Here is a 10,174-nt window from a genome sequence, read left to right as displayed (position 1 = left end):
TTGATACGACCCGGGATCTTTAACTCCAACTTCACTAAACGGGGAAGCCTTGCTTAAGACTGTCCGGTATGGTTTCGGCAAGTCCATCGGGAAGCCGACGTGGAGGAGGACCCCGACGGGGAACATCCACCCCCCGTCCCAGCTTCGATGCACACGGGAGAATTTCCCCGACCTCCCCGTCCAATTTTTTGACGTGACCGTTGTAAACGGTCGTATTTTCAAATATATTTTTTTTAATATCCTACTTATACTTCATTTTCATCTTTAAAAAACACACACCATTCTTTAAGTAATTTTTTTTTAATTATGTCTTTTTTTCTAGGCAATGTAATTTTATTTGTATTTAATGAAAACTTTTTATATTTTTAAGGATTTTGGTATTAAAAAATAAAAAAAAGGAAGGGGGAACCACACCCCATGTTTGGGAGAGGATGATGAGGTGGAAGGGGATGGTGATGTGGCGCAGATGTGGACTTGGGGGAAGGGCAACCACACCCCATAATCTAATAACAATAATACAACGTAAGTGTTAGTAATAGCATAATCGTATAAGCATAAGAGATTAAACTAAAGTTGAAACATGCGTAAGTGTTAAAACATCCCGGCGTATATTGTCGGCATGGCACAAAAAATAAAAATACCAGACTAAACTAAAACAAAACAAAGTGAGAAATCTACAAAACAAAAATGCTCATACCTTTGAAGCTTGACTCTTGAGCCTTGAGAACGAGACTCAAATGGTTTAGTTAGGATCCAAATAAATGAAAATTAGCTGAATACACAACATAAATTCTCAAATTTCTATACAACATGTACTAAATTCAGCATAATTATATAAAAAATTTCCAAATTTCTTAACTCATGTAAGTCCTAAATTAAAAATCACTAAAAAAATGAAAGGGCATATATGTATTAATGGATATAGCTATTTACAATAACTGCAACAACTACAACAAATACAGTTACAAAGAAATCACATAATGTATTTCCAATTTTTTAGAGAGAAGTCTCTTTGTTTACTCCATTTTTATCTTTAGTCTATAACTTTCTAAAATTACGGCTATAGTCCTCAGTTTTTGTAATTTCGTTCTCGAATAGTCTCTAACGTGGTTGAGGGTTAGTTTTTGGTATTAAATGGGTGTGAAATGACATAAATACCCTTACTATTAAAAAACTAATAAAGAAAACATTAAAATAATATGCTGGCCCCACCATGTAACATTTTCCTTTACAAATAAAGAACAACCCTTTCCCTCTTTGTGGGGTGTTTGGGATTCCTTATTTTGCAAAAACTTTTAACTTATTGTCTTCAATCCTCCTCCAACAACCTATCTGCCGCCTTCATGAATCCTCATCATCCCCAGCTTCAATTACTCCCCCATCTACCATTCATACTAGCTTCAATTAATCACCCCCAATCTCTGCCGATCTGCCTGCCACACTGAAGACGACGACGTACAACTGGTTTGACGCTCCATTCTTCCGTAAAACACTAAAACCCTAAAGATCATCATCATCATCATCTGCAAAAGGTAATAATGCTCGTTGCTGCTGTTGATGATTTTTTATAAAAATTTCAATCCTTGTTGCTGCTGTTTCTAGTTGGTTACTTCAACCTTTTGCTGCCTGATTGTTAGTTTCATATGCGTTTTTAATTTTTGGTGTTTATGATCTGATCATATATCTTATCGCTAATTGTATTTCTACTGTTGTACGAGTAGATAATCTAGTATTACTTTAATATGCTGTAGACTTGTGGTAGTATATTGATACGTACCTGCATGCCACGACCATACCACAACTCCTCCATGCAACCCACCTTTTAGTGCTTGTCTTTTGATTATTAGTTTTCTAGTTCATTTAAGGTTTTTTTTTTTTTTTTTTTTTTTTTTTTTTTTTTTTTTTTTTTTTTGAATTAAGCAAAAACTGAAGCAAAAATAGTTTCTTCTTTATCTTGTGTTCTTGGAGCTTGACCCCCTCTAAGGGTTACCTATCTTGGGAGATTGACCATCTCGAATCGGTCTCTATCACATATCTTCTGTTGAAAGTTTGAATTTCATATTTTCATACGTGAAATGTTTTTTTTTATTAATATATTTGCATATGCACTTTATAAGATGTAACCTAGGGGAACTGGGAAGTTGTTTGGGTCAAGTTCGAAATATATCTGTTTTTGTATGTTGTTAATCGGATTGTTTTTGTATGTTGTTAATCGGATAGAAAAGTCACCTTAGGTTAGTATTGTGATGAGAGATTGTCTATGCAAACAAAGTGTAGGTTGTTGTACTACAAGGACACTAAGGCTGGTGGGTGTGGGGGGCGCCACCCCGCCACCTCAGCCTCCATAGCGCCCCCGGGGCTCTATTGTCCACACCACCGTAATTAAGGGGGGGGGGGGGCATCATACTTCCGCCAACATGTTAACGAGCAAGGGGGGGGGGGGGGGGCTCCATGGAAGTTGATTGGCTTTAAAGGGGCCGCTATAAAGCCCCTAGCCACACCCTCCACACCCTACAAGTTAAAGGAGGGGGCTTTAAAGCCCTTGTGTGAGGTGGCGGTGTGAGGTGGCGTGATAAAGCCCCTAGCCACACCCTCCGGCCTAATAAGTTTTGATTTAAGTAGGATGTTTGATTCCTATAGTTGCTACCTAGAAACAAATAGCTGTTGCATGCTGATTATATTGTGCCGGTTGATGAATTTGGAAATGTAAATTATGAGACTGTATAGGCTTTCTACCAACTTATATGCCTTGTTGGTGAGTATATGGTGGATTGGTGTCTAGAGAGAAAAAAAATTATATGAGCTAAACCAAACACTTTTTAAAGGGATATTTTGGTCATTTTACATGATTAAGCTAAACCAAACACTTTTTTTAGAAATTTCTTTTCAAAAAATCATAAGTTAATAAGTACTTTTAGCAAAAGTCCTTTTGAACTAAAATAAGCTAACACAAACACACCCTTTGTTCTCTGCCCAGACAGAAAAACTTGGATCTCCATGTGGTTCCTCCACCGTTAAGAGACAGCTGCAACACCAAAGGTAAACCCCTGACTTTGTTTTTACTTTTTACTTAATCGTAAGTGAATAAATGAGTATCAAAGTTTTGAGTTCAAATTGCAGAATTTGTTTAAAAAAAACAAACTTTAAAGTAAGAGTAAATTACAAGTTTTGTCCTTTATGTTTGTCCTAAATTTCAGGCGCTATCCTTTACCTTTAAAATTGATGAGTTTTGTCCTTAACGTTTCAAAATCTTGCACGTTATATCCTTTAGGGCAAATCCAGTTAATTTTTTTTGTTAAATCTGGTCACATACACCCCACATAAGGGCAAATTTGTCTTTTTACCCTTTCAATAAAAATATTAAATATTGTTGATACACTTGTGTCTGTACTTTGTCTGTATTCGGTCTATATGTAAACGATGTCCTTGTCAGTCTTGTAAGTTGACCAAGTCAACCGTCCTCCTGGTTTGACTCAGTCAACAGTTAGTAAATATGTTTGTGAAGTGTCTGAGTCGAAGGATGAGCAATCGAAGGATTATGTCTATCCTTCGATTGGCTCGAAAGATAAACCACGAAGGATACTGATGGACTTCGAAGGATATGCTATCCTTCGAAGTATATATGGATCCTTCGATGGCCATTGTGGTGGACAGATGGTCCCTCGGACAATCTGTCTAATCCTTCGACCAGACCTGCTGTGTATGGGTATAAATACCCATGTAGTGTGTTGTGGAAAGAGACTTGAGAGGCTTGTTAGATAGATGCACACATAGAGAGAGTTTGAGAGCATTCTATCAAAACACACACACACACACTAGAGAGTTTGCAAGTTAGATTTGTAAACATTGTGCTTGTAACCGGAACCTTCATTCGTATTAATACAGTGGTGTTAATCGGTGAACCCTTGTGTGTTTGTGTTTATACTTGTCTCATCCCGGTTTGCTTGCTAGCTTGGATTCCGCACTCGCTAGTGGGTTTGTATAACAAGGTTTAGGTTCGTCATCCTCCGAAGAGGGACCTACAAGTGGTATCAGAGCCGTGGCTCTTTTCCTTGTTTAAAACCGGGTTTTTGTTCAAGTCTTGGGTTAGTTTTCGTCAGATCTGGAAAACTACCAGTCGCTGTGTTCTTGATGATCTTATCATCTTCATATTTCGAAAGATAAAGTTGGAACCTCGACAGATCAAAACAGTACTTCGAAGGATCATCAAAACTTTCGAAAGGTCAAGCTAAAATTCGAAGGGTCAACTTTTGTTTTTCGAAAGATCATTTTTCTTGTTCGAAGGATCAGATTCAACTTTGAAAGATCATCAGATTCAACGTTGCTTGTCTCGAAGGGTCAACCAACTGTTCAAAGGTCACATCAATCACCTTTACCCCTCAACAACATTGAAAGATGTGTTGTTGGTTGTTGTGCACCGCCCAAAGCACTACTATTTTGTTTGTTGATTGGTGTTCAAGAAAAAGGCCAACAGCCCATGTGCCTCAATTAAATTAGTGTGTCTCGGCCCAAGTCACCGCCCCAAATTGTCCACTAATTTTTGTTGCTTGTTGTTAGTGATTGCCGCCCAAATAGACCACTAATAATTGTGTGTTTGCTGTTAGTGGTGCACCACCCATGTAACAAACAAACCTTGTTGTTTGTTGTCTTTGTTCTCGGCCCAAGGCACCCCACAAGAAAATCATTGTATTCACTTCCCAATGCACCGCCCAAGTGACTAGTTGATTATTGTTTGTGGTGCACCGCCCCAAATAACCAATAATTGGTTGTTTGTTGTTCGTAATCACGGCCCAAGTTTCACGGCCCATGTGCTTAAATTAAAAAAAATCATTTGCACCGCCCACTTTAACTAATCAGATATATTCGAAAGATGTTATTGTTGATTGTAGTGCACCTCCTAAGTGACCAATAATCATCAACCTTTGTTGTGCACGGCCCACGTTTAGAAAATCACCAAAGCCCAAGATCTGCTAATCATTTTTATTTTCATTTGTATCAAATTACGAAAGATCATCTTTCGAGACCGGTTTGGTGTTTGTCTTTCGTGTGATCCTTCGACAGTGGAAAATACACGTGTACAAATTTTATCTCCATCAAGGGCCGAATCTCCCACACCATCTCGAATTACTGCAGAAATGGGAACAAACGGTCAATGGGATCCATCCGCGTGGACTACAACATCCTTAGCCTCGCAATCATCTGATTCATCTGCTTCTCAATCTGAAATAGATTTCAAGACTGCTTGGATGCAGGCTATTGCCCCACATGCCATGATATCTGCAAATCAGTGGGCATCAGTTACCAATCAAAGGCAAAGTGAACCGGAAATAACAACAGATTGGTTTGGCAATCCAATACGAGTTCCTGTAAAGCCGGCTCCAACCACAGACTTGTATGGATATCCATTACCCCCAGTTGATTTACAACACCATCGTTCTACTGTAGAACCATCATCTCTTGATCCAAAGAACAGTAGTCAGACAAAATCGGCGTTGTATGCTGAAATTGTCAAAGATGCAAGCAATGGTGAATCCTCGGGAAATGATGACAGTTCTGAACATGACAGAAGTTCAGATGAAGATGTCTCAACTTCAGTTGAGGGTGATACAACTTCAAGTTCAAGTTCGAGCAAGGATGGATCTAAATGTGAATCGTCAAGGGAGGTTATTAATTCTGATGCAGAAAGGCCAACACCTGAGAGTGATTCCAGTCAGGTATGTGATTCTAAACCTGATTCTATTTCTGCCGTCGTTGAATGTGCTAAATGTCTAGAATATGCAGAAAAGGAAAGTCTTTTTGACATCACACACAAACACAATCAAGAATTGATTGTTGATCTTTCTAAAGCAACCGAAGCTAACTTATTTTTAACCAGAAATGAAAAGGAATTTAAAGAAACAATTGCGTCATTAAAATATGATGTTTCTGAATTACAAAAGGCTGTTTTGCGGAAACAACATGCTAATAATAATCTTATTGACACAATTGAAAAACAAATGGTAGAGTTAGCAACAGCTCGATGTGAATGTGAGACAATCAAGTAGAAATTGGAAAGCTATTCCAATTCCCGCTTTGTATTGGATCACATCATTGATGTTCAAAGGAAAAAGGGGGATACCAAATGTATTGGTTACAAATCATGTCCTCCCCCAATGAATCACAATTATTCCAAATTGCCTAATGACGAGGATATGCCCCGTTTTGAACCTACTGTGCCACTCGGTCCAGATGACTTTGCAGCAGGCCTCGGGTTCACAACTGGTACATCATCCTCGGGGCAATCAGAATCTGAGAACGCGACAGATACATCGTGTGTTAAGGAACAGAGTCCTCCCATTATTGAGGATGCTGATTCTTCGGACGATGAATCTGAAGAAATTGTGAAGCAACAGTCTGACTCGGTTACAACAGATATTCCTATCGAGAATCACATTCTGTGTGATCCACCAGTGAAACCGAGTAAGACTGAAAAGTCAAAGGCAATGGAATCCCTTGTAGTTAGCCCTGAAGGGAATAACTTGTTGTATACGCTCAAAGGAGATAGCAAGATCTACTCTGACAAAGATTTTTCAATTAAGAATGTAAATCAAGATTTAATTGAACAAATTTTTGAAGGACGTACTGATAAGTTTTTGGGAAACAAAGGTAGCAAAGTAATCGTAACCCAATGTGAACCAATTCCGTGTGAACAAGTTAGAAAACAATACGGAAACCAAAAACTACCGGTTGAGCGAAAACAACAAGTCAATTCTGGGAAGGGTAAGGGCCAAGTACAGGGAAAGAAGGCTCAGAACAAGAATGTTCAAGCACCAGAAATCCAGCAGCCTAAGACTGAACAACCAAAGGTTCAACAACCTAAAGTTGAGCAGTCTAAGGCTACTCAACCTAAGGCTACACAACCTAAAATTCAACAATCTAAGGTTGGGCAACCTAAGGTTCAAAGGGTGCAAAACAAAAGAGCTCCAACTAAGAAAAGAGAACAGAAAGTGAACTTTGTTGGATCAAAGGGTACGGACAAACTTGAAACATTTCAAAATAAATCTAACATTGATTTTGTAAAACAAGTTAGAATTTTAAAACGAAATGATCAGAACAATTATACCCAACACACAAATGGATGTGACTTAGGTCCAAGCACATCTAGATCACAAAGTTCAGTGTCTGGTTCTCCGTCTGGTCATCAACATGTTTCTCCGAGGCTTGTAGAGCGGAGAATGTGTTTTGAATGTGGTACAATTGGACATATAATTCGAAATTGTCCATATCTTCATAAGTTGAAAGCAAAGGTTGATGATCCCCATGAACAACATCATGCCGCCCAAGAGAATAGAAAAGGCAAACAGGGCGAAAACAGGAAAAAGGATCGGAAGATAAACTTCGTGAAATCAAGAGGGACTGATAAAATTGATACTTTCAAAAACAAATCCAACAAGGATTCTGTTAAGCAAAGTAAAATTTTGAAAAGAAACAGTCAAAACAACTATACACAACAAACAAACGGTTGTGATGTAGGACCAAGTACCTCAAGATCACGAAGTTCATCATCCAGCTGTTACAGTTATGATACTCCGAGGTTTGTTGAGCGGAGATCATGCTTTGAATGTTGTGAGTATGGACACATCATTAAGAATTGTCCATATCTCACCAAGAGAAAGTCAAAAGTTGATGCCCCCCATGGTAACAATGTAACACCCCGTGTTTTCCAAAAGTCAAAGTCAAAGTCAAGTGTTGACTGTTATTAGAATTAAAGACTAATAAAGATTAATTTCATTTTAGTTTCATTTTGATTTTCGTATTATTTGGAGTAAGTGTTGTATAATTAAACTAATCGACCGATAATCGAACTGAGAATCAGCGACCGACTGTGAATGATAGGAAGTAACAACGCAATAAAGCAAGTCAATCAATAATCGAGCTAATCAAGTCAATCATCAAACGCAAGTGTGGGGATTTTAGTACTTTTTATACGTGTGTGTGTGCCTTATGTGTTATTTGTGCATGTTTACTTTTATGTTAAAGTGTGTGGTGAATCAATCAAATCAATCAAGACTCGAAGGTGAATCAAACTCAATCGAAACCGACTTTGGAAACAAGTTGTAAGGATGCTTGTATGTTAGATATAGTAGTTGGGACTAAAAGTAATTTGATTAGGAAATTCTATCATCCTCAAATCATCGTTCATCGAACTCGAAATATCGAAAATCGTCGCGAAACACTCAAAATCAGGCAAGCCGTTCGAACAGGGCAACCTGATCGAACAGGCTAGCCGATCGAACAGGGCAACCTGATCGAACAGGCTAGCCGATCGAACAGGACTGTTCGATCGGACAGCTACTCGATCAGGAATGCTGTTCGATCAGCTGACCTTTCCTCTTTTGGAAGCCTATAAATAGGGCTGTCCTTGTCAAACTTTCCACTTTTGGAAAAGCTCTGACCGACCAGCCTCTTCTTCTTACTAAATCCAAGATTTCTCTCAAACCAGTAAGTATTTCGCTCCAATCTTGGTACGTTTTGTTCATTGATCGATTCTCCATCTTTTTATCTTTCAAAATCTGAATTTCATCCATGAAATCACCAAGATCTAGGTGTTCTTGAGTGATGTCATCATGGTGTTCTTGGTGTTCATCAAGAACTTCATGTTCTTGACTTCATTCAACCATGAATAAGCTAGATCTAACCGATTTCCACATCAATAACCTAAAATCTTCCATAGATCTTAACATTTCACGGTGGAAAAGGATTGGGAGATGGGTTTTCATCTATCTTTCAACTCTTTTACACTCAAGAAGGTGAAAACGAGACTTGAACCGATTTACAAATCAACCTAAACAAACACATGGTTCAAGATTCGGGTTCTACCAAGAGATATACCGATTCCGGGTTAAACTTAAACTTGGGTTTCAAACCGTCTCTGACCGAGTTTGGGTGATTCCTGCTCAAGTCAGTAGGCTAAATAGGGACTTCAGTTTTGTGGTTCAACTCGTAGTCAAAATATCTCTAAAACACCAACAAACAACGGGAATAACCAAGTGTTAGGTGATAAGTTAACCAAATCGAGAAGCTGGCCGAACGGCTAGGCTGTTCGATCGAACAGCCCAACCGAACGACTATGCCAGCCGATCGACTAGGCTAACCGATCGACCAGCACTTAGACTCACCAACTCACAAAGTGTAGTATTGACGAGGTACTGTTCGATCGACTACGCCACTCGATTGTAATCATTACTGCTCGGATCATGAGATACTATACTTTAAAAACACTTAGACTTTTCAAAGCATTGGAATGTCACCCGATCGAACATACCAACCGATCGAGTGACATACTTGAAAACAGCAAAGTGCTAACCGATCGGTTGGGCTAACCGGTCGAACAGCAGTTCGATCGACCAACTTGAAAGGTAGTACAAACCATCATACACAAACACATCCTTCACATCAAAGGAAGAAACAATCCACTTGAAGGAACCAGCCGATCGAGCCAGCCAGCCGATCGAATGGATGTTCGAACGGACTTTCAAATCAATCGAACAGCCCACTCGATCGAACTGCTGTCCGATCGATTGGTCTATCCGATCCAGTTTCCTTTGTTTACTTTTTCCGCGTTACTCATCGTTGTGTTATCAAACTATTCAGGCTAACCTATTCTCAGTGCTCCCTTCAATCCACAATCAATCACTGTGAGTATACTCGATCCCTTTTTGCTTTCAGCACTTTTGGGTGTTACATACGTAATCTATCAAATTCACAAACAACACAAACTATTGAACGCTAACCTGCTTGCATGTATTACTTGTCTAAATGATTGCTGTTTATTATGTTTACACGTGGAGTGCTATCTACCTGCTTTAGCAACGTAGTACTATAGTTTGGACTCAGCACCCGTTCACACGGGGGTTGCTAAGGACAATTACTTGCATGGATTACGGTGGTAATCATGTATTGCGAACTGTCTCGGACAGTCAACCCGAAGTCGTTGGTATCGATGGTCCCATGTCGATAATTTACATGCATCGTTTCCCCTTGTGTACGTGCTTGGTTATGCGTAAACTATTCGAACTCTATATGCTATATCAAACTTGTGTACTCACCTTTACATTATATGTATTGACTTTTATTTTAACGTATGTGACAGGTGTTTAAGCTACTAGCGTGCTAGGGAAGTGAGGCAATAATA

At 39.0% G+C, this 10,174-nt stretch overlaps 1 long non-coding RNA gene across 1 annotated transcript; it reads left to right on the top strand.

Moving 5' to 3' along the window:
- The first annotated feature begins 1,262 nt into the window (after nt 1-1,262).
- LOC118483707 lies at nt 1,263-10,174 on the top strand. Its single transcript, XR_004871129.1, has 3 exons — nt 1,263-1,532; nt 2,978-3,039; nt 10,133-10,174. It is a non-coding gene; the product is annotated as an uncharacterized LOC118483707 (long non-coding RNA).

This window comes from Helianthus annuus, chromosome 2, assembly GCF_002127325.2.
Source record: "Helianthus annuus cultivar XRQ/B chromosome 2, HanXRQr2.0-SUNRISE, whole genome shotgun sequence".
Taxonomy (NCBI): Eukaryota; Viridiplantae; Streptophyta; class Magnoliopsida; order Asterales; family Asteraceae; genus Helianthus; species Helianthus annuus.
The sequence above is the reverse complement of the archived record's forward strand: the minus strand, read 5'-3'. Positions and strand labels throughout refer to the sequence as shown.